The 25,770-nt window shown below is 39.2% G+C and overlaps 1 pseudogene; it reads right to left on the bottom strand.

The window, feature by feature from the left end:
* Positions 1–660: 660 nt before the first annotated feature.
* The window catches only part of LOC116806943 (dynein axonemal heavy chain 5-like), a 79,310-nt pseudogene continuing 54,200 nt past the window's right edge, over positions 661–25,770 (bottom strand).

Raw genomic sequence — 25,770 nt, 5'->3', positions numbered from 1 at the left:
AGTCCTGAGCCAGATAGTAAGGAATTTTGGCAGCTGTCAGATGCTTGTTTTCCTATGTAACAAAATGAATTTTTTCTCCAAGTAATGAAAAAAATGTGATATTTTTCCAACCAAACTATCATCTAGGAAATAAATCTTGGAACATAATCTTGAGGAATTTTAACTCATATGAATGAGCAATAGGGCTTCGTTTTCTATAGATACACAAAAACAAAACAAAAAACAAAACAAAACAAAACCAAAAACAAAAAACCCAACCCCCCCCCCAAAAAAAACCCCAAAAAACAACCAGCTTTCCATTTAGCCTCCTGAAGGTAAGTCCTGATACAATAATATTACTACCAAAAAGTAACAATGTTCAAATAAATTAATCTTTATTCAAGGTAAAATTAAGCACACAGGAGGAGGGCTTATGCACACATAAGTGATAGGAGCACTAAATATTTGTCATGATTTTTCAAAGACACAAAAGTTAATGTCACTGTAAGATGTGCCATTTATAAGCCTATTGCATAAGTTTATTGAGAATAATTTTATAAAAACACCATAATGGAGTCTATGATTTAGAAATAATATTTTTAGAAGTGTTCCACTCTATATCTAACTACATAAAAATGTTTGCATTTAAAATCAGAAAATAAGCCTTTTTTTTTTCTAACACTACTTGACATCACACAGAAGGGCTACTCCACGGAGTACCCAGTGCTCTGGAGGCTGACGGGTTTTAAGATCCATAGCAGCAATGTAATTAAGATCTGTTTGACTGCTCTTTTTGTAGACCAGACATGAATACAGACGTGGATCTTTTGCAGCTGAAAAGACAAAAGAGAGATAAAGAGCAATTAAAGCTGAAAAAATGGGGCCCTAAGGGAATGATCATAAGGCAAATGGAGAACTGAATCCAAGTTCAATAGTACTCTGCTCTCTATTTGCTATTGCCAGTTGAAGGACATAACATGGTTTGAAATTTCTCTGGGTTTAATATGAGCACCTAGGAACAGATGCAAACCACTATATGTAAATAGACACTCTAGAGTAATTAGTGTTCTTATTGCTTCAATCTGCCCACTGAACATTACTTCTTATCAATGTATTATACCAAAATAAAATTTCCATACTTTCAACAACCTGGTTTGAAATGTATTTAGTATTTGTACTATATAGTACAAGTCATCAGCTACTTCACTGCAGAATTAGAACAGCAGTCTAGTCATGCTCAGTACTTCAGTATTCATTTTTTAGTATATTGGCTGCTGATCATGCCTTTTGTAAAACATTAGCTATGCAAAATAGCATGTTAGCAAGATTTGCTTTTAGAGGTGGAACGCTTTTCAACAGAGTTTTCCAATTTTATGTTTTGTAGTGGATTATTCTATTCTGTTTTACATGCCTCTTCAATAGCATGTCCTATTCTATATGCAAAAACCCATCACATTAAGATAAATTACACATTTTCACAGCGCTGTCCTTAAGCCCCATAAGTTTCCTTTCCATTCCTACATTCCTTTACTGCCTCAAAGACAAAGCATCTCCCACCACCTCACTCCACCTCTTGCTTGCTTCCATGAGCTCAAAATCAGACTTGACCAGAAAAAAAAAGTTTTTATAAATATACACATTATATATATGTATATATATATAAAAATATGTTATCTATAAATACAATATATACCTGTATATGTATATATATGTGTGTGTATATATAATCTATGAGTATCTTGTATGTTGTATATACATACAAACATATATATATATATATATATATATATATATATATACACATATAAATTACATTCATTTTTGACAGGAGTGAAAGAGATTATTTCAGTTATGGAGGCTACAGAGATAACAGAGTTTATGTATAAGAAAAATGGCATTTTAGGTCTGGGACATATATTGTCAATATGTACAGCTTACCTGTTACAAAGCTCTTAACACCATTAACACCACGTATAGAGACCTATCTAAATATTAGGAAAATTGACTACTATCAATTATGAAGCAAGTCTGAAAGCACATTTTCAATGGAAGACTGGGAAATCTTCCCCATTGAAAGAGATTTGTTATGTATACAATGATTAGCAGCAGCCTCATGAAATCCCTGCAGCCCAAAAGATTTCAATGCAGTTAAATAAAATGTTACCTTGAATTCAATGGAAATAACATCCTTTACAATACTGTTACTTACTGTTATTCTCTGCATATATCCTTATAACTGGCACTAGCTCAAAGAGCACCTTGGGCTTAGATTCTGTCAGTCTCATGTTTCTTCTGTACCAACCAGCTCCTTCTAAATACAGCCCATACACATAGACACCTTCTGAAGGAGGGCTTGTGATATCATCCTTCATCCATTTAGTAACTTCATTGCACAGCACTACACTGTCAAGAGCCCATCCTTTGTTGGGTCTCGTTATTTCTTGCCCAAACCAGACAAAAGTTAGGTGGTAACATTTTTACATGAGCACAGAATCCTTTTTCCCAGCAGTTATTAGAAATATATTTGTATGGTCATAAAATATCCTCTTTAGTACAAAAAAATCCCACCAATCCTTTACAATAGTCATGTTCAGAGAACTCTGACTTTTCTCTAAGGGAGTAATGGCATGGCACTGCAAGAAAGCTTTCAGTATTTTTTCCACTATATTTGATTTTAATTTCTTTCTATTATAGAAAGTATCTAAAGAGTATACCAAGTAATACAGCCGCTGGATGTCAATAGTAGCCAGCTTTTGTGAACACAAAAATTCCACATTTTTGATGAGATGAGAAAACATTACCTGCATGTGGTAAGTGAAACATATTTTCTGGGGTTACCTTCCTTTTCCTGCACCTCTACTCTTCAGTAACTGTATTTCTAATGAGTAAGAACTCACTCAGCTATAAAGCTATGTAAAGAAACCGCAAAAAAACCTGTTAGTTAATGCACTGGACAATACTCAACTCTCTGTAGCCCAGTTCTTTACTATGCCATGCAAATAAGTTATGGCAAACCCAAGTTTTATCTTAATCTCCCAATGGCTTCAAAAATCTTTCTTTGAAGTAATTGGAATGAATGCTTGCCCTGTACTGCAGTGACATGGATGATCTAAAAGAACTCAAGATTTATAGCTCAATGATCGTTCCTCCTTCTCATTTCTCTTTGTTTGACAACACAGCAAAGTCCAGAAACTCACTTTGGTATTTACTTGGGATATTAAGTTGTTACATATTCACAGTTTCTTTTTACAGAACCATAAAATTCTGTCATTTCCAACAGGTTTCAATCCTGCTAGTAAACCTTTTCCACAAGCTTGGATGCAAAAGATAGTCCTGTTTTAGGATTGTTCACTCAAAGAAATATTTTGTTACAAAGTTTGGGCTTTTTTTTCCTGAGGTCCCATTGTATTTTCCCCTCAGTATTCTTTTTTAATTTTGCACACTCCAGATGCTTACTGTTTCCCATATATCCCTTTATGTTGACCAACACAGGCATTTATTGCTTCATTTTAAAGCAAAAAAGTTGCTGAGCAGCCAACACAATCACCAAATTAACATACATGCATTAGCAAACACATCTAATATCATATTTCTATGCATCAATAAAGGAAAATCTTTCCCACTTCCTGAAGAAAGACTTAATCAGCTACTGAACAGCAGCAGTGAAATGTAAGACTAATTCTGAATAGCTTATCAGCCCATTCTCCAGTCAGGTATGTACTGAACACAGAACAAAAAAAGGGGGGGGGAAAGGCAAATTCATGGGCTTAATGGCCATTCTCAAAGATATCTCAATGGAAACATGAGACTAAATATTTTTCTAGTCTACCTTAATAATGTTGTGAGGTAGCCTCTACTCATTTGGGCCTTGGTCAACACAGGAAACATAATTTAACACATTAGTGGTTATTATACTGAAAAAGTGTATGTGAAGGAAGAGCAGTTAACTCAGGAAATGTTAGACAGTCACAATCTTCCCACGTGTATAAACTCATCCTTCATCAGACAATACTGTCTGTTAAAAAAAGCATATAAAACAATAAGCAGAATAAAACTTCGAACACAATTTACCTGTCTCACTGCAGTTAAAAATCCTTGGGGATTAAAAAACCCTGTCATCCAGAAACAGTTCAGTCGACTTTCAAAAATCCACTTGTAAAACTGGTGGTTTCTTTCTAGAAGCTCAGTAAACCAGAAACCAAGTGCACAGGAAGGCCAAGATGCCTAAAAACCGTAAACATATTTTTAAATAGCACATTGCTGTCAAGCAAAGCTACATCTTCCCATAGTAATAAACAATATAATATTCAAAGCATATTTGAAGATAATCTATCATATCTTAACTGTAATCTGATGCTTAAACTTTGCATCCCACATAAACCTGAAGGAAATTATTTTTCTGTTTAAAATCATGTCTACTATTCCATTTACATATTTAATGCTCTCTGTGGAATTTTCCATTTTATGACATTTTTGCAAGGTTAGACAGCTGTATAAGAGAAAAAGAAAAGTTGTATACATGTCTTTATAATTCCAAGGTCAATATAGCAAGACAATGTGATTTCTGTAGGACTGTTCTGCATTTTTATTCTTCTGAATAAAACCTAAGGAAAACTGAACTTGGACTATGTGGAGATATAGCCGTGTTGTGAAGCATCTGTTCACATCTAGGTTTTCTACCATGAAAACACTTTTCCAGTAGAAACAAAACAAGCAAATAAACAAAAAAACCCCTTTTTTCTTAAAAAAAAACCCAAACAATTCTTTCCATCAGTTGCCATTAAGAGGTCTAATTATCCCTGAAAACAATTTATATGGGGAGAGGCTGAGATCTGGGATTGTTTCGCTTGGAGAAGAGAAGGCTTAAAGGAGGCTTAAATAGGTTTGTATCTCATGTGGGGGACTGAAGAAGATGGAGCCTGATCCTTTTCAGCAATTGGACAGAAGACAATGGGAACAAGAAAAAATGTCAGAAATTGTTTCAACTTAAGGAGCTTTTTGTTTGTTTGGCTGGTGGTTAGTCGATTGGTTGGTTTTTACTGTGAAGATGATCAAAGAGTGGAATGGGTTGCATCTCTCTGATTCTGGAGACTCCTGGGAAACCTAATTTAACTGACCCTGCTTTAGGAAGTGTGATTAAACTACACTGTCTCCATAGGTCCTTTCCAGTGTCTACTATTCTGTAATTACGTGGCTATTTCTCAAACTCAAAGCACACTGATTTTGACCAAAATGGACAGGCCACTTCTACTTAACCCAGAAAAGGATGTCCAATAATTATAAATGTCCAATAAATAACACCATCTTAGTCCACTAATGTGGGTGCTAATTTTTAAAATCCGTCATCATATTTTAAATTTCTCTCCTCTCTCTGGGATTTTATATTGCCAATATGTAACAGACTGTTAAAATGGAACAAAGCTGCATCCTTCACATTCATTTCAATTTTCATAAATGAAAAAAGGCTTGTTTTGAGTATGTTTATTTTAGCACAAAATCTATTCCAGCAGTTGCACAGTTAACACTTCTGAAACATAGTTTGAAAAAAATGTTTAATCTAAGTCTAGCAGTTTAATCTAGTCTTCAGAAATAGATTTTTTTATTTCTTTCCAGAACAAGTGATGTACATCTACCTTTTTCCAGCTAGCAGGAATCCTTCCATCATACATGCAGTCTAAAGCATCCCTCCGATTTTCACTCATAACTATAGTCCAATCAATGGCAAGTTTTAGATCAGTCAGCATGCTTCTCACTTGTGGTAGGTAAGGGACAGGCGAACGGAAGATTTCGGGGTGTGACGGAAAGATAGACCCATCCCCCTCTCTCTCTCTCTCTCTCTCTCTCTCTCTTCCCCACTTATCTATTAACTCCAGAAGCCTCAGAGGAATGCAGCCACACCGGCCCTAGTAAATTTCCACTACCCACTAACCCCTGAGACCCCCAACCCCCCTCTGACGTAGCAAAGACCCCTAAAAGCTATTTAAACCCACGAGATAGGATAATAAACGCTTTTCAACCGTCTGCCATATTGGTGTATGCGCCTGTTGATTAGCCCGAGCAGCCTGGCCGAGAGCAGGCTGCCGTGCTGTTCCCTGAACCAGGTCTCTGGTTGTCTTTTATAAAGGCAACATACTCGAGATAGGATAATAAACGCTTTTCAACCGTCTGCCATATTGGTGTATGCGCCTGTTGATTAGCCCGAGCAGCCTGGCCGAGAGCAGGCTGCCGTGCTGTTCCCTGAACCAGGTCTCTGGTTGTCTTTTATAAAGGCAACATACTGGTGCCGAAACCCGGGAGAAAAGAAGAAAAAAGAAGAAAAAAAAAAGGGAAAAACCCCCCGGTGGACGGGATGCACCTGGACAGAAGCAGCGGCCGGAACGGTCAGACCGTATCTTGGTGAGGGGAGACGTCCCCGGGGCCCGCGAGCGTCATAGGCAGCGTCGCATGGGTGGTAAGTATAAAGCAATGGAGTATCGCGTTTAAGCTCAGGGACTCTTATCTTGCTATAGTAAGGCTGCCTGGGCTTAGAGCAACCGAATGCTCAGTGGATGCTATGCATCCGGGGATATGGAAACAGTATACAGCCACGCTAGCCGGGGAGGCGAAATCCTCAGACAGTGGCAAGAACGTTACGGCGCGGGGCGAGGTAGAAAAAACCCCGCGCAAGGCAATAGAAAAGCAAGAGACGCAGAGTGCAGCGCGCACGTGTTTATTAGTTAAACCCGAGCTCGGGACGGGGGCGAAAGCGCGGACCGTCCCTGAGGAGGGTCCACCCGGGAGCGGAGACCCGGAGGGGCTCAGCGCGACAACCCCTTCCCCGGATCAGAGCGCAGCCCGGCCCCGCCGCGGAGCTGAGCCCAGCCCAGCCCGGCAGAGGCAGCGCAGCCCCCGGGGCGGCACGTTCCGAGCGGCGCGGCCCCGCTCCCGCCGGGGCGCGTTCCGAGCGGCGCGGCTCCGCTCCCGCCGAAACCCGGACCCGCCCGCGGCCCCGCGCCGCTTCCCCGCCAGCGCGCTGAGCGGAGCGGCGCCGGGCCCCGCCGCAGAAGCCCCCCGGGACACCCCCGCCGCGGAAAACCCCCGGGGAACCCCCGCCGCAAAAAAGCCCCGAGAAACCGCGGCTTGCCGATACGTCCCGCCGCCGCCGCCGATCGGAGGTCCGTTGCCAGAAGCGCAGCCGCGCGCGGAGCGCTTTTGGCGGGGGCTGGCGGGGGAAGCCTGAGACGCAGAAGCCGCGGCCCGAGAAGGCACGGCAGCGTGGCCACGCCGCCGCCTTGAAAATGGCGCCGAATGCCGCGGAGGGGGGCGGAGCACTGGTAGTCTCGGCGCGAAAACTCAAAAACCGCGCGATTTCAGGGGCGCGCGCGCGCGGGAGAAAGGGGCGGAGAGCGGCAGAAGGCAGAGAGCCAATCAGCGGACGCGCCAGGTGCCGCCACCATATAAGGGAAAAACCACCCCCCGCGGTAGGCGCGGCGAGCCGGGGGGGCGAGAGCGGTGCCACCCCTGCGGGGAGGAGCGAGCTCGGAGCCGGACAAAACGGCGCGGAGCCCCGGAAGTGCCCTGGCATTTGACTTCCGCCGCGGAGCCTGGCGACGGCTCTGCCGGCTCAGAGGAGCCGGCGAAAGCCGGCCGAGACTCTAAAACGAAGAGAACAAAGCCATCGCGATTCACAACAGAACCGAATAGAGTTCTAAGCCGCACCGAAAAACAGTCACAATACCCCTTGGAGCTGCGAGAAAACAGAGCATCTCGCCAAAGAGTACGGGTCCCAGCCCCGGACACACGGGGGGGGGGAGGGGGGAGCGCGCGGGCGAACTCAGCCTCCTCCCACCGCAAGCGGCGCCCGTGCCGCAGAGTCAGCAGGAGACGCCCCCGATACGGGACCCCGGGGTAGCCCTAGCTATGAAAGTGGGGAGAAAGCCCCCGGGGATGTAGGGGACGTGCTGCCTCTGTGGCAGTCAGGACCCCCACGTAGTGAGACTATGAGAGCCACTGCTGCATACCCACTGCTGCCGATCAAACCTGACCCTCAAAACAAAACTAATAAGAGGCTGTAAGTTCTGTTTGCAGGACATGCTTGTGGACCGTCCCCATGACACGCACACCCCTGCTCCAGAGAGAAATGACGGACCACCAAGCCACCAGACAACACCTGAGCGTCCCACAGCAGTGAGACCCAAACGTGCACAGTGTCTTTATGCATTTTTGCTGTTTAGAGGCTTGTGGCCAGGAGGACAAGCTAGCCCAGGCCACTACCCTCTAATAAATACCCCATCCTTCGTGTTCCACATAGCCAGCCTGTTTAGAAGCTACCTTACTAACCCTAAATAAAACCAAATCAAACCTGACTAACCCCTATTAGTTTTGCTATGATGTTAAACCCTCTTTTCTACGAAAGCAATGCTTTAAATACCCCCTTCAGTTACTCCACAGCCAGTACCCCCCACCAGTACAAGTAGGACACTCCCCACAGAAGACCAATAAGTAAGTAGTCCCTTCCACATTTGAGATGTAAGTTTGCCAGAAACCCAGAGTGAATCCTTATATGTTCCTTGCCAAGTTTAATAACTCTATCGATTTCCGTGTTCAAGTTCTAATTGTTTCTAAGGTCCTACATCACTCAGACAAAGAGATATACCATCTTCTCGAAGCACCTAACAGACTCCACAAAAGGAAAATCATCACAGGTATAGCTATCGCGATGCTGCTCGGCCTGGGAGCAGCTGACACCGCCACGGGTGTCTCAGCCATCGCAACCCAACAGCACGGACTCTCCCAGCTGCAAATGACCATCGACGAAGACCTGCAGAGGATCGAGAAATCCATCTCCTACCTAGAGAAATCAGTCTCTTCGCTTTCAGAAGTAGTTTTACAAAATAGGCGGGGACTGGACCTTTTATTTATGCAGCAGGGGGGATTGTGTGCAGCGTTGAAGGAGGAATGCTGCTTTTATGCAGATCATACAGGAGTCGTTAAAGACTCCATGGCAGAACTCCGAGACAGACTGGCTCAGAGAAAGAGAGACAGGGAGACCCAGCAGAGCTGGTTTGAATCCTGGTTCAATCAATCACCTTGGCTCACCACTTTAATTTCCGCCCTGGTAGGTCCACTGGCAATACTGCTTTTGGCTATTACCATAGGACCATGCCTGCTGAACAAACTAGTCTCGTTTGTTCAAGCCCGTCTGGAAAGAGCAAACATTCTGTTCATAGGCCACCAACAAATGCTATAAACCAAAAACTGCAAACACAGTCAGTAGCAAAAGCCTTCAGCACCTGCCTTAAAAAATCTACCCAGATCTACTAAACCACCCTTTCCTTAACAAGTTACAAGTTTGTACCTCACTCCAGTGCCTATACCTACGACTACCTCATTTTATATGTGATAAGGAGGGGGGAGATGTGGTAGGTAAGGGACAGGCGAACGGAAGATTTCGGGGTGTGACGGAAAGATAGACCCATCCCCCTCTCTCTCTCTCTCTCTTCCCCACTTATCTATTAACTCCAGAAGCCTCAGAGGAATGCAGCCACACCGGCCCTAGTAAATTTCCACTACCCACTAACCCCTGAGACCCCCAACCCCCCTCTGACGTAGCAAAGACCCCTAAAAGCTATTTAAACCCACGAGATAGGATAATAAACGCTTTTCAACCGTCTGCCATATTGGTGTATGCGCCTGTTGATTAGCCCGAGCAGCCTGGCCGAGAGCAGGCTGCCGTGCTGTTCCCTGAACCAGGTCTCTGGTTGTCTTTTATAAAGGCAACACTCACTAAAGAAATAACTCTCTCCATTTGTTCAATCTCCTGTTGCAAAAATATGTGCATAGGTTGAAAAGGTCCCATATTCTTTAGGGGTTTTTTTACCTGTTCGTAAAAAACCAAAGATCTTTCAATAGAAGTGAAAAAAATAAAATTGGCTTTATGTCAATGTTAGGCCCCAGTATGATCTTTGAGACATAACATAATTTATTTACGAGATTAAATGGTCAGTTTGGCACCTCCCTTGAATTATCTGCAAGATAGAAACACAAGATTTTTTCCAAGAGAAATCTGTGATGCTGAGACTGACTATGTTTTTAGTCCAAGTCATGATTTAGTCTTTGAGCTAATGCCATTTAAAGAGTTAGTAGGCTGTTTACGTTAGTTCAGAGAATTCAGCTTTAGTTCCAACAAGCAATTCCAAGGTTCTTTTTGAACAAATTAATAAAGAGTAATTGCCCCAGCCACTTTACTTCAGCATAGCAGCAATGCCTGGGAACTATCACAATACCAGGCAGTCCTGTATTCTAATCAAACTCACTGATACATTTTTAATCAAAAGTGTAAAATAAACAAATAAACATCTGCATTAACATAACTAGAAATTTTATAGTGTCAACAACCTCAGTTAAAAGCTGATGATCCAACCTCCCTCATAGTGCAAATGACAACTTAAACGTTAACGGGTTTAATATTTCTGAAAAAGTCCTTACAAAAGCACTTCAGCACACATTGAATGACTTCATTGTAAACATCAATAGTTTGGCCACACTTCTTTAAAATACAAACTATTGCCTGTATGAATTAATTCAAACATGCTTTTAGCAAAATTTTTGGGAATTTGTTGGTGTTTTTTATTTTCAGTCCATAAAAGACAAGATGGACCAAATGTTTTTGCCAGAATTTCATTAACTCACTTCAAATGGTACATAATCAGCAGGAAGTTTTTCCTACATATCATCAGCCAGTGTGGCTACAACTGCCTCTCAAGTTTCACCTCCTCCACCAGAGCTATCTTTAGGCTGAATACTGAGGATGGTGTCCAATACACCTCTGGAAACTACTCTGGTAGGTGATATCCGCATTGGGGTGCAAACCAAACACCTCCTGTCATAAGCAGGAAGGCTCTACATAGTAAAATATAAGAAGAGTACAACTGGAGATTTAGAAGTAAATTATTAAAAAAAATAAATAAAAAACCACATAAAACTCAACACATAACAAAACCAAATAAAAAAGAAAAAAACCCCCATAGATTACTGTTAAGTAACAAGCTAGATTTCCTCAAATAATCTTAAGCCAAATAACTTGCTATGGTCTATTTGTCATGTCACAGCCCAAACCACACCAAACAAATTGTGTTTTAACAACTATACACTATTTTAATAATAAACTTTTGCTCTCATATACTTAGACCTTTTATTTCAAAGAGGTTGTACCCAATGTCTGGACTCCATTCTTTGCCTCCTTTAATAACATTGTGCCTTTAGGTATGTCCCACAAGCAAAACGCATGAAAAAGAAAATATATATTACTGTCATGAAAATTATAACATTGATAACCAAAATTAGTTATCACTAATAGATATGCAAAGTGCTAGAAATCAGTTTAAAAATCTATGAATGAAAGACAAAATACAGGTACTCAGAAAAAAGACAAACATTATAGGGAATCAGGAACTTACGAGAAACATTTTATGAGAAACAACCTATGAGAAACAGTTTTCATTTACCAACCTGTATGTACTGAAGGTATTGATCCACCACAGTATATTTGGGTATGCTGTATCCTTTGTAGAAACTGAATTCCTGACTGAATGTGTTTTCACTGGACCAAATCTTTACAAAGGTGTTCACGAGTCTTTTGTCGAAGTCATCTGTCACACGACCACCATACTGGATCTCACCTATCATGTAACAAACAGTACTCCAGCAGATCCCCTAAAACCAAGCAGAAACCACTGACTTCAGCTAATCCCCTCTTATTTACTTAGACCTCCCTTAGAAAAAACAGCTGATGTACCATGTCTGTCCCATTCGAAAGAAAGTTACTTTCCTATTACTCTTTTTTTCATTATAGTCTTGCATTCCCTGAACACCTGCAAGGATTTATCAAAATAGAATTTGCTGGAATTAAAGAGCATCTTGAAGATAGCAAGAAGGTTACAGATATATTTGAATTCTCCTTTCACTTAAAATGCCAACTGCAAACTGCTCTGACACAGACCTCTCTGTATGACAACTGACCATATGAAAGTGAGAAACATAGGAGACATTCTTGTATAGTCATTTAAAACCACTTTTGACTTCTTCATGCTGCAAAGATAGGTGGCAGAGGGGGGAAATCTTGCTTTTACTCGAAATGGATTTAAAAACAAGAGTATTTGAAAAATCTCTTTTAAACTAATTGACTTAATTGGAATTGAAAAGAAGGTCTATACTTCTAAGGTTTATATTTCTGAGATGGCTGGAAAGGCTTTTTTTTTTAATGTAGAGGTTACTAGAGAAATTAAATATGCACTGGATTAGAAGTCTAAGTCTGCTGCTGTAGAGACATATATACTTGAAATATTGAATATGTGTGGAAAAAACCAATAAGTTAAAATAACTTTTGTAGTTAAGTTACTAGGAAGCATTTGCATGCATTCTACTACTAGAAAGATCCATCATCTTAATCCACTTTTCCCACAGAATCATTAATTACCTTCTTGGTATCCATGCAATTCAAGTGGTTTTGAACAAGCTGCATGGCAGCATTGAAATCAGCTTGATTAAACTCATAGGGAATATTCCAACCCAGAGACCCAAATTTGCATCTTTCTTGAATGGTGGAGTGCAGAAAGGCTACAGCATACAACAGTGGTTTCCATTGCACCATTTTACTGGCATCTAATAAATCCTGGTTGACACCTATTGATTGCAAATGGGCTTTATGAGAATCACTGTATATGTCTTTTTCAAAAATACTTCAAATCAGTGCTAAAATATCACTCTAGAGATATTCATTTGGCTCTCTGCTTCTCCCAAGGGTAAATTATTGTTCCACAAAATGTTCTGTGCTGGAGACAGTTTATAGCATGTTATTAAATTGCTCAAATTAAAAGAGTAAACTTCAGGGGGAAAAACCCCACAATTTACTAACAGCTGAATTCACATCACGTGGCTTTCTGCACAGACTTGGTCCTTTATGTAGTGTAAAGAGCATTTGATGGCTAACCATGCCATTTTTCTGCCAAAAGACAGAATATTAAAAATTCAAACACTTTGAACTGAGATACTACAAGCCAAATTGTGAGAAAAGGCATTCATTGTTTTGATATCCAATTAGTTGTGGCAACAGAACATCAGCAAATCTTCTTTTTAATTTTCAAAACAAAAACTAAGATGTGCCCTGGCATCATTGCAAGCAGTTCCTCATACCAGCTTACACCTACTACTAGTTTAACCTGACCACACAGTAGCATCACAGTCCAAAATCATTAGCATTCTATCACTCACCACTGTATGTTCTCTTTAGTCCAGCTCTGAGCCCTTGTGGTGGTAAATTGGTAAACTTAATCAACATTTGAAGAAGGGTGATGGGGAATTGTTTGTGAATGTCAGTTGTAATCCAAAGTCTAAAGCTTTCATGAACATTCTCTGTCTCCATTGCTGTGTCCATTAACTCATCCAGAAAGTCAAGTCCAAGGTGGCAGTTTTGCAGAAGTGCCCAACCTCCCTAGTTTAAAACAATAGATTTTAAAAAGTTATCAACATTGTTCAAAAACTGAAATCTCCTTGATGGGAGCTAAGATCTGGGCTGTTTCTTCTGAAGATGGTGTTAGCTTATTTGGTTTTTTTCACCTGAACAAGTGGTCCCTACTTGTCTCATCTGGTCTATTTAAATATTCTCTACCTTTTCCATTTCAATACATTTAAAACATACCTTGTCATGACTACAGCGCTGATAGAAACTGATATATTTTGACTTACATAAGGGAGCTCAGGAGTAGCTCCACAGAGCAACCTGCGAAACCTTGCTCCTCACAGGGGTTCCAGGCTTGGAAAACAATCAAATAAACATATATTATTAACCTATTTCTATCAATCAATAGATGTCAAACTTCTTTATATGAATTACCATATTTCATTATAGGCATCTCATATACCTCTTCCCTAAGACACCTTGTGAGACAGTGAGGGAAGGTAACTGCGTTTCTCTTGACTAAACTAAAGATGCTCCTTCCCCCTGTTTTTGAATGGGCTTCTTCTCATTTGATCTGTCAATTAGTTCCTTATGAGAAGTTATCAAACAAGAATCTGAAGCAAAAGTAAAACAGGTCATAAAAAGAAGCTCATAGGAAACGAGAGTAAGATCAGTATTTTCACATCAGCGAGCATAGCAGTAGTACCACCTGATGCGCAAAGCATGCCAGATTGGAACATCTCACCTTTCTCATACGGATAGTTTTTCTCTTTAATTCCTCATCCTGTAAAATGCCTGTTACCAGATTGTCCCTCCTGATATATTTTCTTGCCTATATTAAAAAGAGTAAATTTAACTTGTGACCAAACGATTTTATACTGTTCTCTTCCCAGTGTAAATATTACCAAAAGGTCAACTGAAGACCAAAGAAATTTAAAACTTTATATCAAAAATATAAATATACAACAAGTTTATTTTTACATGTCAACACATCATACTGTCTTTGAAGGTATTTTTTTTTATAGCCTTATACAACCAGTGAATTCTTTAAAAATAATTATTATATTACATATATCTGTATGTATTTTTATATGTAACCATAATTAGAGTATAATAAAAAATAACAACCTCTCTAAAACTTTGGAAAAATTTTTATGATTTAAGGATATCTCCATTAGATAGTGTAACTCTTAGCCTCAGAATCTAGAAAAAGAAGTGAAAAATACTAAAGATGGGCTTCAAAGCTTGTAGGCCTTTCTCACTCTGCAGTAAAATAAGCAAAGAATTAACAGTAGTAATGATTCAAATAACTATCACTAAGTAGACAATCCAGAGGAATAGGTGAAAACCAACTCTTCTCCCCTCTTTATTTATCTTTAAAAATTCTAGTTTATTGTTCTTTTTCTCAAAGAAATAGAAAAGGCTCTTTCAAACAGTCTGAGATGATCTTTCTTACACTCTTTCCCCCCACACAGCTCTTGTCTTAGATAAATCTTCCCCTTAACACCTCTGGGTTATCTCTCGGAGACAAAAGACATTCAGCATTTAACATTTGATGAACTATCAGTTTTCATAAAACCATGGAAAGATGAAAGTTTACCTTGCCCCATTAACAGTAAGGAGGAACTAATCTTGTGTGATCTGTTTCAGACACATAGCAGACATCATAGAGATATTCATCGTACAGTACTGCTTAATCTATTGACTGCAGTTACACCAGTAACTGGTTAGATTTTCTCTGAATCCAATCACAATGTCTAAAGATATGCATCAATAAAATTAACACCACACTTCAAGTGATGCATTCTAATTTCAGTAAATCATCATTAATTGTCCTGAATTGTCAGTAATGTTATAAATTTTTGTTCTTTTGCACTGGAGAAGAACATAAAGTTAAAAAATAAGTTCCTAGAAAATTATTTTTCTTTTAAAAAGTCTATTTAATAAACTTCAGTTCTGTAATTTTTAAATAGATGTGTTTAAATTGAGAACTTTGAGCAGACTTTATTAAAGATTTTTCCAAAGTGATTCTAATTCTTCCATGCAAGAAATAGTTTCTCAATAAAATTGTTTTCAATTTTACCTCATCCAGTCAAGTTCATTAAAATATTTGACTTCAGTTTAACACAGTGACACTTCTAGAGTTCTAGTGAGTAAGCAAGGATAGTCAAAAGTATCTTCTGAACTAATAAAGCAGATCTGGATAAACACATATGATTCCAGCAGAAATCACCACAGTGGGTAATATTTGTTCAATATATTGGAATAATTTTTTATTGCTGCCCTTGTAACAAATACATAAATAGTCTGAAAAGAATTTTAGAAAATACAACATAAAGGTCCATTACAAAATGGACCGTTAGCATTATATAAGATAGTACAAACCTGCAATCTGAAAACTATTACTGTAGTGATACCTAAATAGACCATGTAGGCTATAAAAATATACCTGTCAGGACACCAAGATCTGATAAGAAGAAGATGTCTGAAGCAGTTCAGAGATTGACCATAGCCACTAGGAACCGATTCTTCTTCGGGATTCTTACTATCAAACCAGATTTTCCACTGTTTCTCTTCTCTGGAAATCTGCAATTATACCACCAAAGAAGCAAATATTACTAAACAGACAAGTCATATTTGCACTGCCACTAGGTCGCAAACTTTTAATGAGAGTCAGAGATGTGAAATTCACACCCAGGCATTTGTTTAGAGTCATTCTTCCACAGATTTAAAAAGGCTAATAAAAATTATAGGATAAAATTTCAGATTATAAGTATGCTATTGTAGAATACACAACCCTGGAGTATTCATATTCTGAAAACAGGAGCTATTAATCAGTATGTTATATTCTGATATAATATAGCATAGCTATGTCAGAATATGGATAGCTAGGCACAGATACAGCTTTGAGAACAGCAAGTACATAATTACTCTCCACATGAATGTACCTTCTCCCTAACTTTTACTCCATGTAACCAGAGTAATATTGGAACAAGCATCATAAAACATAGTGTAAGAAAGCACAACAGGGATGCAAGATAATGTAATAGCCAGAATAAAAATAAATTTGCAATATATTAATTGGATAATTGTATTGGGATAATCCCAATCTGAAAGTATTACCATTTTAGAAAGTATGAACACTCTACACTCTTCTTATTTTCTTGGGCGTGGTTGAGATTTTATATCAACATATGTTGCTAAGCAGTCAGGGCCATAGCTGTGGCCATCTGCTGTCAGTTTTGCTTCTCTTCCATTAAATAAACCATTTTCCACCACATGGCTGGATTGCTACCAGACAATTACTTGTTAGACAAGAGATCAACTTTCAAAAGCTCTTACGTACTTGATCAAGAATATCTGAAAACTGTTCAAGCTTACTGAGCTCCACCAAGTTCAACCAAGTCATATCCAGAATCCACTTAGCTGGCTTAGGAGGACAAGCTTTAAGGTCTAGGGAAGCACCACCTACAAGAAATTGAAATTAGTTATTAGCCCTGTTGGAGAGACAAAGAAAAATAAACTAAATAAGAAGGAAAAAAACAAATACAATAATCCATTTTTTAAATCATGATGTTTCTGAAGTTTTCTACCTTACAAAACCATGCCATATTTGATTAAGCTGAGTTTGCAATTTGGTTAATTTATAGTGGTTTTTTAATATTATGTAACTTAGTCAGAAGCATTAGCCAATTTACATTTTGAGGCTTTACTGGCATTTACTGGCTTTTTGTGCAATGTGCTTGGAAATAAAGGCTTTTTGGGAAAAGCTATTCTGAAGATTCAACATAGAAAAATTTACACATATAATCCATTAATAAATACTGCCTGGAAAACTAAGTCTCTTGAAAAGGTAATATAAAATGGATCCAAACTTTCAAGTGAACTCAGTGCTTGTATGCAGTTGAGGCCAAAGCCATGACCTTGTCTCATGCAGCTGAGACTCCAATGTTCTTTTAAAATGTTAGCATCATTTTCTGCTCCTATTTGCTGCAGTTACTGTGAGAAACTACAGATTGAGATATTGTTTATTAAGATATATGTAAAGGTTAGACAATTGTGAGAAACTACAGATTGAGATATTGTTTATTAAGATATATGTAAAAGTTAGACAACTGTGAGAAAAATACAGACTGAGGTATTGTCTATTGAGATAAGGTTAGGCCCCGGAGGTATGCAAACAGCAAACGGACACAGCTGATGCAAGATAAGATAACAAGCACTTCAACCGGAGACTGAAGATAAAGATCACGACAACCATTCACACTAGGAACTGCTTAAACAAACACAAGATAACGGCAGGAATTGGCTTGCAAATTCCAGGGAGACAAAAGAAGAAATAGGAATAAAAGGAGACAGTTTGAGCGAATCGGGAGTAGCAGCCGGAGCTTCGGGTTTTTGGAAGTATTCGGTCTTCTACCCAGCGCGCTGTTACCTTTGTTCATATCCTACTTGCTGTAAATTAATAAAATTCTTAATTGGATTATGTTCCGTTGTGGCGCAAATTTATAACAGTTACTATAATATGTTTAGTACAATAACAATTTTTCTAAGCTAAACACATACCTGATGGTATTTGAGCAGCAGACAACAATATTCCTTTCAAATTCTCATGATTAAAAAGATATATTTATCAATATTCTGTGCGCTGCTATAAATTAGAGCTGCCATACAAGGTTGTCTGTCACCAGATCAGAATGATAAACATGTATTCTTACAATTGAGTGATTTCTCATACGCAAAAGGAAGGAGCATGCTGGCTAGGAGATACAAATACATAAATTTTCTAAAATAATAATGTGCTCTCCTTATAATTTATTCATAGTTTTCACCTTTAATAAGTGTCAGAAATTCTTCATGTTTCACTCTTTTTCTTTGTATATCAATCCTCAAAGTAAGAAGCAATGTGAAAAGAAATTTATGCTCCTCATAGAGCCCTCAGGCAGTATGTTTGAATACTTCATATGTCCTATATTCAATAATATTGGTAACCCTCTTGCTGGTTATAGGGCTCTTGGTAGACCTGTTAGAAGAAAGGTCTGCAGTTGAAATTTGATTTTCTTAGGCTTTATAGAAAGGGAATACTGTGCAAAAAAGAAAAAGCCATAGTTCAGTATTTTCAAAACATGAAAAATAATAGATCACAAACAGAATATCAGACAGCAAGCTGGCAACAACTTTCAGACTGAGGGAACAACAACAAAAAATCCTTTCTAATCAAGTCTTTTTGTCCAGCTGAAAATCAATGCAGTATAATGGTATTTAATTATCTAATGACAAATTTTGAGGGACTGTAAGTACATTAGAAGGGTCTATGCCTTGTTAACTTACAAATTTTTATGGGTATTTAAGCTGACAATTCTTGATCAAGATTGTAAGAAGCAAGAGTCTTCTTTCTGATATTAGTTTACAATAAATCTTTACTGTACTACAGGCACCTCCAGGAATGGGTAAATACAAATTATACTTATTGTTAGCTAAATTACCTGGTTAAGGAGCGGTCAAAAAGCCCCAAAAACTGTCGAAGTGATGTCCATTGACCATGCTCATCTCAGTGATAAGGAAGTACAAGATGCTACCTCGTGCTGCAACTGAAGAGCAGGAAAGAAAAATTTGTTAAAAGTAGAAATGTAGAGCAGAAAACTTTAACTCTCCAAAACACATACAATGATCTTCACACAAATGATAACTGAGTTTCTTTATTATTTACTGCCAGAAAAATAATAAAATCATTCATTTAATCCTCATGTATACATCAGGGGAAAAAATTCTTTTCTGTAATTAATGCAAACTATGTAAAGTCCAGTTTTCAAATACGAGCATATCTGGAGATCTGCAATATTCAGATCAGCAGCAGAACACATAAAAATTATGGCTGTTTAAAATACTGTTTAAGTATCCAAAACAATTTCTTTTTATAAACTTTTACAAGATTGTCATGGTTTGACACGGGAAGAGAATTTTTTTTTAGAAGGAAGAGGTTCACCAGTCAGGGGTCAGGTTTAGATACTGACACTTGGGGTGACCAATTGAAGGTGGACACGCCTCTGAGAACACAGAGGGGTTAAAAGCGGAATTCCCAGGAGGACTCGTCCTTCTTTGGTTCCGGTCACCGCATGGGACGGACCTTCCCCCCCCAGCCCGGGCTGGGTGGGGGAGGGGAGCCATGCGGCCTGCAGAGGTAGGCCAGGAGGTAAAGGATCGGAACCGGCTGGGTCAGCTCCTGCAGATGGAAGGGTGGAGAACATCTGGGATGTTTTTGTTCCCCCCCCCCCCAAGCCAGAGGGAAAAGAGATAGAGAGCCAGCAGACACCTAGAAGTTTGCCGGCGGAGGAGAAGGAGAAGGGGGGGGGGAAATGCCCAGCGTGGGAGACTAGAGAAAGAGTCCTGGGCTGAGATTGCAGCCGTCCGGGGAGTCCGGGAATTTTAACCCTTTCCTGTGTTATGAAGGCTTTATGAAATATTGCTCCTCCTGAATTTGAAGAAAAGAGAGACAGCTTGAAACCTCAGATGTTCAGAGAAGAAGGTTGGGGGCAGATGATAGAGTGGCCTTTGGCTGGACTCTGCTTGTTTACCATAGACTGAACCACTCTTTCTTTCAAGAGGGACTGCATTTTAGGGGGATGCATTGGTTGAGCCAAGAGACCTTCTGCAGCAACTACCAGTTTGGAGTGGACAGAGAGAGAGCTGAGGAGGGTGTGAGGATGCCCTCCATCTTCAGGAAGAAGAGAAGGCGATCTCTGTCTTTTGGACCCTCGACCCCAGGGGAAAATGGGGGGGACTCTAGTCCCAAATTGTGATACTGGACTGTTGTTCCTGGTGGTCCTTGGCAAAGCATCCTTAAAGGGGCCCTATAAGCAGTCTCTGTCCATGCCCAGTGGTGAGAGCACTGGGACATGGAGAGAAGAGTGTCACATTGGCCGGTCTGGACGGTGCCACGTGTGACATTGGAAACACAAAGGTGGCAGTTGTGTTTCCTGGGGGTCTATGGTGCAAGGGGGACTCCTCTCTTCCCCGATGGACTCAGTATTGATTATATTGAAGGGTGAAAACTTGATTAAGGATCCAAATGGGTCTCGCTGGGGTTTGGTGGAGTTGGGTGGAGGGAGGAGAAATGTTTTGGAAGGTTTTCATTTCGAATTGTGTGTGTTTTTTTTTCTTTTCCTTTCTTTTCCTTTTATAGTAGTAGTAGTAGTAGTGTAATAAAGCTTTTTCTTTTGTTATTAAGTTTGGCCTGCTTTGCTCTGTTCTTGATCACATTTCACAGCATTTGATTGGTAAGTTGTATTTTCATGGGGCGCTGGCATTGTGCCAGCGTCAAACCATGACATTTTTGGTTCCCTGACCGGGAAATCGAATTTTGGGTAAGATAAGATGGTGATAAGATGAAGGCTGTGAGATGAGATCAAAAAGGAACAAAAGCAAAGCATGAGTTTGGTTAAATGTAGTTTTGGTAATTATTTTTTGTAATCTGTGTTCTCAGAGGCGAAGGGTGGAGTGTCATGGTTTGACACGGGAAGAGAATTTTTTTTTAGAAGGAAGAGGTTCACCAGTCAGGGGTCAGGTTTAGATACTGACACTTGGGGTGACCAATTGAAGGTGGACACGCCTCTGAGAACACAGAGGGGTTAAAAGCGGAATTCCCAGGAGGACTCGTCCTTCTTTGGTTCCGGTCACCGCATGGGACGGACCTTCCCCCCCAGCCCGGGCTGGGTGGGGGAGGGGAGCCATGCGGCCTGCAGAGGTAGGCCAGGAGGTAAAGGATCGGAACCGGCTGGGTCAGCTCCTGCAGATGGAAGGGTGGAGAACATCTGGGATGTTTTTGTTCCCCCCCCCCCCAAGCCAGAGGGAAAAGAGATAGAGAGCCAGCAGACACCTAGAAGTTTGCCGGCGGAGGAGAAGGAGAAGGGGGGGGGGAAATGCCCAGCGTGGGAGACTAGAGAAAGAGTCCTGGGCTGAGATTGCAGCCGTCCGGGGAGTCCGGGAATTTTAACCCTTTCCTGTGTTATGAAGGCTTTATGAAATATTGCTCCTCCTGAATTTGAAGAAAAGAGAGACAGCTTGAAACCTCAGATGTTCAGAGAAGAAGGTTGGGGGCAGATGATAGAGTGGCCTTTGGCTGGACTCTGCTTGTTTACCATAGACTGAACCACTCTTTCTTTCAAGAGGGACTGCATTTTAGGGGGATGCATTGGTTGAGCCAAGAGACCTTCTGCAGCAACTACCAGTTTGGAGTGGACAGAGAGAGAGCTGAGGAGGGTGTGAGGATGCCCTCCATCTTCAGGAAGAAGAGAAGGCGATCTCTGTCTTTTGGACCCTCGGCCCCAGGGGAAAATGGGGGGGACTCTAGTCCCAAATTGTGATACTGGACTGTTGTTCCTGGTGGTCCTTGGCAAAGCATCCTTAAAGGGGCCCTATAAGCAGTCTCTGTCCATGCCCAGTGGTGAGAGCACTGGGACATGGAGAGAAGAGTGTCACATTGGCCGGTCTGGACGGTGCCACGTGTGACATTGGAAACACAAAGGTGGCAGTTGTGTTTCCTGGGGGTCTATGGTGCAAGGGGGACTCCTCTCTTCCCCGATGGACTCAGTATTGATTATATTGAAGGGTGAAAACTTGATTAAGGATCCAAATGGGTCTCGCTGGGGTTTGGTGGAGTTGGGTGGAGGGAGGAGAAATGTTTTGGAAGGTTTTCATTTCGAATTGTGTGTGTTTTTTTTTCTTTTCCTTTCTTTTCCTTTTATAGTAGTAGTAGTAGTAGTGTAATAAAGCTTTTTCTTTTGTTATTAAGTTTGGCCTGCTTTGCTCTGTTCTTGATCACATTTCACAGCATTTGATTGGTAAGTTGTATTTTCATGGGGCGCTGGCATTGTGCCAGCGTCAAACCATGACAAAGATTCATATAGAAGAAATAGCTATATTGATTGAACTTACCCAGCACGGATTTAACTTCTTTTCAGGAGTCATTCAGTTTTAAACACAAAGGTTTTACAATAGCTGCAATATTTCTGGTACACTAACTGTATCATCTTACACATTTCATAGAATACAGACAATTACAGAGAGCTATTTTTCCCTGTTTTCCTTGTTTTTTTCACATTTTTTCACCTGTCAGTTAAAAGTCAAAAGACTCATGAAATTTGTTGACTATAACAACCAAAGGATAAATGGTGAAGCATTCATCAGAACAGATATAGAGAGTACTTAATGTTATACAAGCTCTGTAAAAGAATGTCAACATGTTGAACTCAAACATATACTTACCTAAACACCCTAATGATGTGCTTGTTTATAGAGCAATGGGAAGTCTACAAAGAGAACAATTCACTCAATTTTATAAATTCCACATGAGGCATAACATTGACTATTTTCACTGTTACAGCTCAATATGACATCTCCTGGATACATTTTACTTACAGGAAAACACAGATCTTTCCCACCAGTTTTTGGTCTTCCTGATCTCATCCTTCCATTTCTCCTACTCTAAGTATTGGTGTTTTAAATATATGGTCTAGCTATTTGTCTTCTATGACTACCTTCACTCACCAGGTCTGTACTCTTCGTGGGCTGAATTGATCTGTACTTCAGTTTCAGCAGAAGCTTGCAGTTTCTGTGTTATTTCTTCAGCAGTCTTCTTAGTGTTACTCAATACAATTAGTAGAGTCTCATCATCTGCCAGAGAACTCTTAGTGCTTGTAAGTTGAAATAAAAGGTTATCTTCTAGGTTTTTAATTCTCCTTTTGTTCATAGTCACATCTTCAATAAGATCAGTTCTTTCTTTCTCTAATTCCTATTGGATTACATGGTAATATTTGGGAAACAGATGAGCAATCAAAAAGAAAAGAAAAAACCCAAATATTTAGATGAAAAAATACTGATCCTGCTAAAACAGCATAGGTCAAAACTAGCTGAATTATTTTGGGGAAATAATTCCAGTGGTATTTCTGACATAATATCTATTGCCAGGATCTGAACCTGCTACATAAGTAGGCATTAACACATAATTTCTAAAAATATTATGGAAGATGCTTGTATCATGCCATAAAAGAATAACAAGTTCACAATGGTTTGTCTTCTCTTTCTGTTTCAGAAAAGACAAATGCAAACACCATTCCAGACATAGGATTTTATTCCCCTACATGTAATCTTACCCTCATTTATGCCTTGCTTTACAATTGCCATATGGAAAACTTAGACTCAATGGCCATGCTTAGTCATCAAATCAAGCATCATATATTTCAAGAAGTGCCAATACTCCTCCATCAGACAGGGATAGTTTCAGTCTCTCACTAAAATGCTTCATTAATCAATAAATATGTAGAACTTGAGTTACATCACTAGAATTATTTATTTTATACATTTAGTAATACAATCTGGGTGGTTTATGTACCTAGATTCTTTTCCAGTGCCCAAATATAGAAGATGAATAACTGTTAACCAAGAGTTTTACATTAAAAAACAGCTATGTGAAATCCCTAGAAAAATATTTTTCAGCTATAACAATCTGTTCCGTTCATTCTTAAAATTAACCTTTAAAAACTTCATATAAATTAGTCCATCAGAGATAAAAATCCTCTACTGAAATATAACTAAATGTTTCAGTACAGTGAAGTAAAAAGAAAGAAAAGAGAGAGGACGGGTTAAGAGTTTTTCATAGGAGAAGGTTAATATGAACCTTATGAATGAACAGTAAGTGAGCCAGTTGGTAAAAATATTTGCTGTCTAGATAAATACTTCACCAAATTTACAAAGGTCTGGTGAATAATTTTAACAATGTCTCTCTGAACTTGGAAGTTCTGTGTTCACTCCATCATTTCCAAGTCCATTTCCATGTTGTTTACCGGCTGCTAATATTCCAAAGGAATAAGGACAGCACTAAGAAACACATAACCTCTCATATAGCACTAGAGACATTATGGACCTGAGCCCTTAGCAAGGCTTAAGGAGAGGTTTTACTCCCCCATTTGAGTAGTCTTTCTTCATGCAGCTTTGAAAAACTATTACAACTTTTGAAATTCTTTTTTTTTTAATTCTTTTTCCACATTCTAAACTTTTGGTCTTCTTAACCTACATTCTCCTCCTACATTCCTAATATAAACATTCATTTATTTTAAAGAATGCTCCTTTACCTTAAAAAGGAAATTCAGAAAAATTATCTTTTATTATCAGATTTAGAGTTTTTTTCTTGGCATATTGCAACATCATAATCATCACCAGGTAGAAAATATTTAGTGGGACAATCATTTTAGAATAATGCAAATGCAACATAACTTAGAGGATGTGCTTACTTATTCAAAAGATCTGACAAAAAAATGATGAAAATAGACAAGAAAACTACAGTTATCTGCATTTCAATCAACTGCTGCTTCATGGAACTGCAGAAAAGCAGGTAAAAGTTTCATGAAACATTCTTTTCATGCAAGTTTGATGAAGTGAGAACTTCTAAATTGCATTAAAAGGCAGTTATCATCCAATTAAATATAATAATTAACATACTGCACCAAATTAAACTTCATGTTTTGCTGATTCAGTTCAAAAATTTAAACATACTTTAGAATTCAATGCTTCATAAAAACAGAAAGAAATTCTCCTCACAAGAGCCTGGGAAACAAGGTGGAGACAGTTCACCAAGCTAAAGTGAAGTAACCCTAGATCAAAACCTTACTAAAAAGCTCTTAAGCTCATCTATTAAGCTCTTAAAATGCTTTCTGCAGATGAAAAAGTGTAAATAGTTGAAAGCTTTCTTCATAGCTTCAAAAATTTCCAGTCATAACACCAAGAATGCAGAAAAAATAAACCAAGTTATCATGTACATAAATTCAAGGAACTTGCACCAAAGAGACTATTTCAGATCCTGTTTTATGGAGTTCATTTCACAAGCAGACGACATTTTGCCAACTGTACCAAAGAATGCTAATTATTGTTAATATTCATAACATATGAAAGCTGCTACATAGCTTATATCATCCTCTCACAAAATAATTCACAAGTAAAAGAATTTGCATCAACCGTTCCTTACAAAACTCAAGCCTTTTTGCAGCAAAAATCTTGATATATGAATGTGAAAATTCAAAAAACCATAAAGTTATTGCATATTATAACTCCACTACTAATCTGACTTACCTATGACACTAAAAAAACAAGCTTTTTGTCAAATTACATAACAGCCAATGTATCAAAATAATGATATCATTTTAATATCATAAGCTATAATACCTTCAGACATATATCAAATCTCTCAAATCCTATTACTCCAGGAAATAAAGGAGAATCAAATTTATACAGATCTACCAGCTGTATGCTTATCCTTATGCTTCACTTGTATCTTGCAATTGGCTTACATTCTGGTGGAA

This window comes from Taeniopygia guttata, chromosome W (assembly GCF_048771995.1).
Source record: "Taeniopygia guttata chromosome W, bTaeGut7.mat, whole genome shotgun sequence".
NCBI classification, from domain to species: domain Eukaryota; kingdom Metazoa; phylum Chordata; class Aves; order Passeriformes; family Estrildidae; genus Taeniopygia; species Taeniopygia guttata.
This window is presented reverse-complemented; position numbering and strand designations above follow the sequence as displayed.